The sequence below is a fragment of the Penaeus japonicus genome, unplaced genomic scaffold, assembly GCF_977035675.1.
Source record: "Penaeus japonicus unplaced genomic scaffold, GWHDUDI00000001_assembly GWHDUDI00002048, whole genome shotgun sequence".
In the NCBI taxonomy this organism is placed as follows: Eukaryota; Metazoa; Arthropoda; class Malacostraca; order Decapoda; family Penaeidae; genus Penaeus; species Penaeus japonicus.
This window is the reverse complement of record NW_028236450.1, coordinates 456-7500: the sequence shown is the minus strand read 5'-3', so window position 1 is coordinate 7500 and position 7045 is coordinate 456. Positions and strand designations below refer to the sequence as shown.

General features: G+C 30.4%; 1 non-coding gene across 1 annotated transcript; it reads left to right on the top strand.

Moving 5' to 3' along the window:
- The first annotated feature begins 5577 nt into the window (after nucleotides 1–5577).
- TRNAM-CAU (transfer RNA methionine (anticodon CAU)) lies at nucleotides 5578–5650 on the top strand. The gene has a single exon. It is a non-coding gene; the product is annotated as a tRNA-Met (tRNA).
- Nucleotides 5651–7045: the final 1395 nt, after the last annotated feature.

Sequence of the window (7045 nt, the reverse complement as noted above, 5' to 3'; positions counted from 1 at the left end):
GCTTTCTCCTCGTCAGTGGAAATGATGATTATAATAGAATGATGTTAATGATGACGATAATGACAATCATTATAAAATGATAATGATAAAATGGAGGGATAATGATAATGCTCTTTCAATTATAATGATAATAATGGAATGATGAGCAATAATGATAATATATGATAACGATAACAATATCTGACAAGGATATCATGATTATGACGAACATGGCACAACCCAACCACAATTATGATTTGATAATATAAATGATAATGATAAAGAACTTGAATAATAATAGTGATAATTAAGCTAATATTACAATAGTAAAAGTGTAATTATGATTATAATGATGATTAAATTTTAAATGATAACAGTTAATAGTTAATAACAATGATGACGATGATGGATAGCAATGATAATGATGTTTATGATATCCGATAATAGTAGGTTAATGATTATACCAATAATGATGATCATAATAGATAATAGTAGAACTGGGAGCCGCTCGATCCTGGAGTAAACATGGACAGTGAGGTGCCGTGAGCGTTAGTCATTTACGAGAAACAGTGATATCAGGAACAACGGAAATACCATGGGAGGTGCTACAGACTTCCCCATTTCTCACAGATTATACCCATAGGTCACCCATCCCTCCGATCTGACCTGACCTGCCTCTGATTCTGTGTACTTGCCGTCATTTGTGTTTCTCGTGTGTGTTGTTTCTCTCGTACCCAACTATATACCTTCTTCTCCTGAACTTCTTCAGATAAGGATTTCAAAACTGCTGCACACATTCTTGAGAAAACCTATTTTGTATAGGATATTTTTTTCTGACATAAGGGTGGGCGATTATTTATATTGTATATTGGGTAATTATATTGTATATTTGATCATATAGAGTCGTAACCTCTAATCTCTGAGGTTAGATCTAGAAATGAATGGATGGAAAATATGTGGTATCACAACAGCTAGTCCATCGCCAGAAGCTTCAGACTTCTGGTCATCATTGGGTTCTCCTCGATTTTTCTCATTTCTGTGCATATTGAATGCCACTTTTTTAATGTTTGGATGCCTCGATGGCGGCACCGTAGGCAGCCGCGTGAGTCTCATAATCTCCAAGGTCGTGAGTTCGATCCTCACTCGGGGCAATGCATTTTAGGAAAGCACCAGGTGGTCGCTGGGGTCGTTCAGGTAATCTCACAGAAGGAATGTTTTAACGTTTTGTTTTCGGACGAATTGCGATCCATCTCTATAGGCTGTTTTGAATTTACTCTACTTGGGAGTCGTGTTTTCTGCATTGTTTACTCTATTTACACACTTATATCCTACCGGCCATATTAACCACATACATTGATTCATAATGCCCAAAATAATATCTGCATAGAATCATGATATTACTCATTAACCACGATCTCGGATGCAAGCATGCTCTAAAACATTCTACGTAATAGCTGTGTTTAGTACCGGGAATTACGACACAAAAAAAACCCCGGTACTCATTTAAGAAAAAAGACCGTTTAAGCCCATTTACGCTTACGCCCCGACCCACAAAAATCTATAAGGTAGGAAAAAAGGTTTATATAATGCAAACGACATACACGACGTGTAGTATGTATGTGTATATACACAAATATATACAAAAATTTTTATATATTTTTGTGTGTGTGTTGTGTGTGTTTATGTTCTATCAAATATGAAAAACATGTACACCCACAAAACCCAACCCACACACACACACACACAAAACCCAACACACACATATATATATATATATTATTATATTTTATATATATATATATATATATATATGGTTTGGGTCAAAATTTGCAATCGCTTTTGTAAAGAGCGTCAGTATCATATGCATTTTTTGCTCCTCATTTTCATCGGAGGAAGGGAGAGACCGTTCGAGATGCTTTCCGAAATGCAAAATTTTAGTTCTTGAATTAGCAAGATTTCTAAGGAGCCATAAGCTTTGTCACGTCATGGAAAAAATGATAGTAAAGATAATGAGGGTGATAATGATGACTTAATAATGAAAATAATGAAGGATAATTTTTCAATTACAGTGTAATTAAATTATTTAAATTTTTACAGTGATAATGATGATGGAAAACAATGACAAGGATAATGATTGTTACAAGAGAAGATAACAACTAAAATTTAAAGTAATTATGATTATGAAAAATGATAAAAAAAACATGAAATTCAGTGATGATTCTAATATTAGAAAAGAAATGATAAGGATGAAAATGAAAAATAATAAGGGACAATAACATATAAAAATTTTAAAACGAAGACGATGATGATAGCAAGATAATGATGAATATGGTGACGATGATAGTAGAAATGATTATTAATAAGGGTCATAATAAGTAAATAGGGAGTAAACATGGACAGTAAGCAAATCACCATTTACTTACAAGACTACTCAAGTAATTACAACGGCGTGAAATAGAATGGTAATGATGGTTATGATGATGAAAATAGTAGTAATGTTTATACTAAAAAATGTCATTTGAAAAAATGACAGCCTGTATCCTGAATAAACATGGACAGGAGAGAATCTCCCTTTCTCTACAAAATTTCACTCAACAGCAGAGTGCAAATCGCCTTTTCCAGGATTGATAAGCATTTTCCCCAGAGGTTTGAGAAATCTATCATTCAAATGCAAGTATGAGCAAGGGAAAAGTAATCAAAAAAAATAAAATTATGGTTTGGGCAAAGTATAAATCCGTGTAGGAGGGGCGGTCAAAGAAAAGGTCCCAGACAGAGTGAGGGATGTTAACGGAAAAAAAAAAATGTTTGATCTGACGAAACGGTGAGGATTTATTCTTACTTTAGTATTTTCCCCCAGTTTCTTAGGAAAAAAAAAACCTCCCAAAATTTTGCTATCTCATCCCCAGTGAGCTAAGTGCCCCCTTGTTTGAATTACTTTAATTTAAAGCGAAGGAGAGAAAACGTGAAATAATAAAGACCTGATATCAAAATACGACCTCTCCTCTCCTCCTCTCGTATATAATTATTTTTTTAAATTATTATAAATAATATTAATAAATATATATATTTTAAATTTTTAATTTTAAAAAAATTAAAAATTGTTTAGACCAGGATGATTAACCTAATATGATAAAGATAATGTTGGTTATTGAAGAAGCAAAAAGATAGATGATAAAAAATATCAATATAATGATAATAAGGTGAAACAATGATGATGATTTCAATTTTGATGACAATAATATGAAATGATGATAACGATAACAATGACAAGGATAATGATTTGGGGGAAATGACAACACACAATTAGGAAATTTAAATATAAATGTAATGAAAAAACTTTAATAATATATTTAAAATTTTTAAATTACAATAGAAAAATAAAGATGATAATGAAAATGATAATGTCAATAACTAGAATAGTAATAACAATGAGACATGAAAATGACAATGATATTTGATGACGATATTTCGGTCGTAATCTCCATAGGGCACCCCTCCGTCCCCACGATGAGTGAAAGAGAGATCATTTCGAAAAGCAAGCAAATTTCAGTGACTCATACAAAACTGCCCCCTGACAAAAGACGAGCGGCAACATTTGTCAAATGGTTCATGTGAACCTCTTTGATCAACCGTTTTAGGGTTTCCCGTTTTTTTTTCCCTTTTTTTTTTTTCTTTTTTTTTATTAGAATGTATTTATATATATAAACAAACACTAAACGAACACACACGCACCAATTATTATATATATTTATTTATATATATATAATAAATAATATATATATATATAATATAATTTAAAAAACACATATATATGTATATATATATATTTTATATATATATATATATATATATATATATATATTACATATTTTTATAATATATATATATTTATTATATATATATTATATATTATATTATAGAATTATATATATATATATTTTAAATATATATTTAAAATAAAATATTATTTATTATATATATATATTATATATATATATTAAAATAAATATTATATAATATTATTATATAATATATAAATTTATTATAATAAATATATATATAATATTTTTTTTATATATTTTAAAAATATATTTATTAATATTAATTTTTTATTTATATATAAATTTTAATATATATATAAAATTTTATAATTTAAAATTTTTGGGGTGTGTTTTTGTGTTCGTGTGTAATGTTTGTTATATTATAAATTTCTAATAAATGAAAAGAAAAGAAAAATATATATTATAAAAATTATAATATATATATAAATATTTAAATATATTATATTTTGTGTGTGTGTGGGTGTGTGTGGGTGTGTGTGGTGTGTGTGGTGGTGTCCCTGTGCATTACCGCTAGTAAAGATAAATAGCGCAGAAAAAAGACCGCTAAGAATTAACTTCTGTGACGTCAACCCCCCCTGACCGCTCTCCAAAAAGCATCGAGTTGGTCAAATTTGCAATCGCTTTTTTCAAGAGCGGTCATTCTATGCACTTTTTGCTCCTCATTTTTTCCGGGGGAAGGGAGAGACCCTTCGAATGCAATTCCGAAAAGCAAATCTTATAGTGACGTCATACGATATGAGGTTTTGAAAAAGACCAGGATGGTCAATTTGCTTTCTCCTCGTCATGGAAATGATGATTATAAATATAATGATGTTAATGATGACGATAATGACAATCATTATAAAATGATAATGATAAAAATGAGGATAATGATAATGCTTTCAATTATAATGATAATAATGATGATGAGAATAATGATAATAATGATAACGATAACAACGACAAGGATAATGATTATGACGAACATGAACAACAACCACAATTATGATATTGATAATATAAATGATAATGATAAAGAACTTGATAATAATAGTGATAATTATGCTAATATTACAATAGTAATAATTATGATTATAATGATGATAATTTAAATGATAACAGTAATAGTAATAACAATGATGACGATGATGATAGCAATGATAATGATGTTTATGATACCGATAATAGTAGTAATGATTATACCAATAATGATGATCATAATGATAATAAACTGGGAGCCCAGCATCCTGGAGTAAACATGGACAGTGAGGTGCCGTGAGCGTTAGTCATTTACGAGAAACAGTGATATCAGGAACAACGGAAATACCATGGGAGGTGCTACAGACTTCCCCATTTCTCACAGATTATACCCATAGGTCACCCATCCCTCCGATCTGACCTGACCTGCCTCTGATTCTGTGTACTTGCCGTCATTTGTGTTTCTCGTGTGTGTTGTTTCTCTCGTACCCAACTATATACCTTCTTCTCCTGAACTTCTTCAGATAAGGATTTCAAAACTGCTGCACACATTTTAAAAACCTATTTTGTATAGGATATTTTTTTCTGACATATATGGGTATTTATATTGTATATTGGTATTTATATTGTATATAGATCTAACCTCTAATCTCTGAGGTTAGATCTAGAAATGAATGGAATGGAAATATGTGGTATCACAACAGCTAGTCCATCGCCAGAAGCTTCAGACTTCTGTATCATTGGTTCTCCGATTTTTCTCATTTCTGTGCATATTGAATGCCACTTTTACATGTTTGTTGCCTCGATGGCGCAGTAGGCAGCGCGTGAGTCTCATAATCTCAAGGTCGTGAGTTCGATCCTCACTCGGGGCAATGCATTTTAGGAAAGCACCAGGTGGTCGCTGGGTCGTTCAGGTATCACAGAAGAATTTTACGTTTTGGACGAATTGCGATCCATCCTCTATAGGCTGTTTTGATTTTACTCTACTTGGGAGTCGTGTTTTCTGCATTGTTTACTCTATTTACACTTATATCCTACCGCATATTACCACATACATTGATTCATAATGCCAAAATAATATCTGCATAGAATCATGTATTACTCATACCACGATCTCGGATGCAAGCTTGCTCTAAAACTATTCTAAGGTATAGCTGTGTTTAGTACCGGTACTCACTTAAACACACACACACACACACACACACCACACACATATAAAATATATATATATATATTATATATATATATATATATAATATATATGTTGTGTGTGTGTGTGTGTGTGATGTGTGTGTGTATGTGAATATAAGTATATATATAATAAATATATATATATATTTTATATATATATATATATATATATATATATTATATATTATATACATATATGTGTATATATATGTATTATATATAATTTTAATATATACATGTATATATATATGTATATATATATGTATATATATATATATATTTACATATATATACATATATATGTATACACACACACACACACACACACACACACACACATATATATATATATATATATATATATATATATATATATATATATATATATATATACATTTATATACAGAAATATTGTTTAGACATTATGAAACAACGTATGTGGTAATATGCGGTAGGATATGAGTAATATTTATGAGTAAATAGAGCAAACAACGTAGAAAACACGATTCCCAAAACAGCACTATAGAGGGTGCAGATTCTACTTCACTGTCCATGTTTACTCCTGCAAGGTTCCCAGTTAATCATTATTATGATCATTATTAGTATAATCATTACTTCTATTATCGTCATAATCGTCATTATCATTGCTATCATCATCGTCATCGTTGTAATCACTATTATTATCTTAATTGTAATTGTTGTTCATCTTCATCTTGTCACAATCATTATCCTTATCATTGTTATCATTACCATTATCATCATAATTGAAATCATTATCATTGTTATCGTCTTTATTATTAATATCATTATTAATGTCACCATTATCACCATCGTTATCTTTACTATCATTATTTCTAAGACGAAGACAAAGCAAATGGCTCCTTACGAAAATGTTGCTAATGTTGACCATCCAGGTTTTTTGTCAAGAACGGTCATTGTCGGATGGCGTCACTATAAGATTTGCATTTCGGAATTGCATCTCGTAACGGTCTCTACCTTCCTCCGGATGAACATGAGGAGCAAAAAGTGCATATGATACTGACCGCTCTTGACAAAAGCGATTGCAAATGTTGACC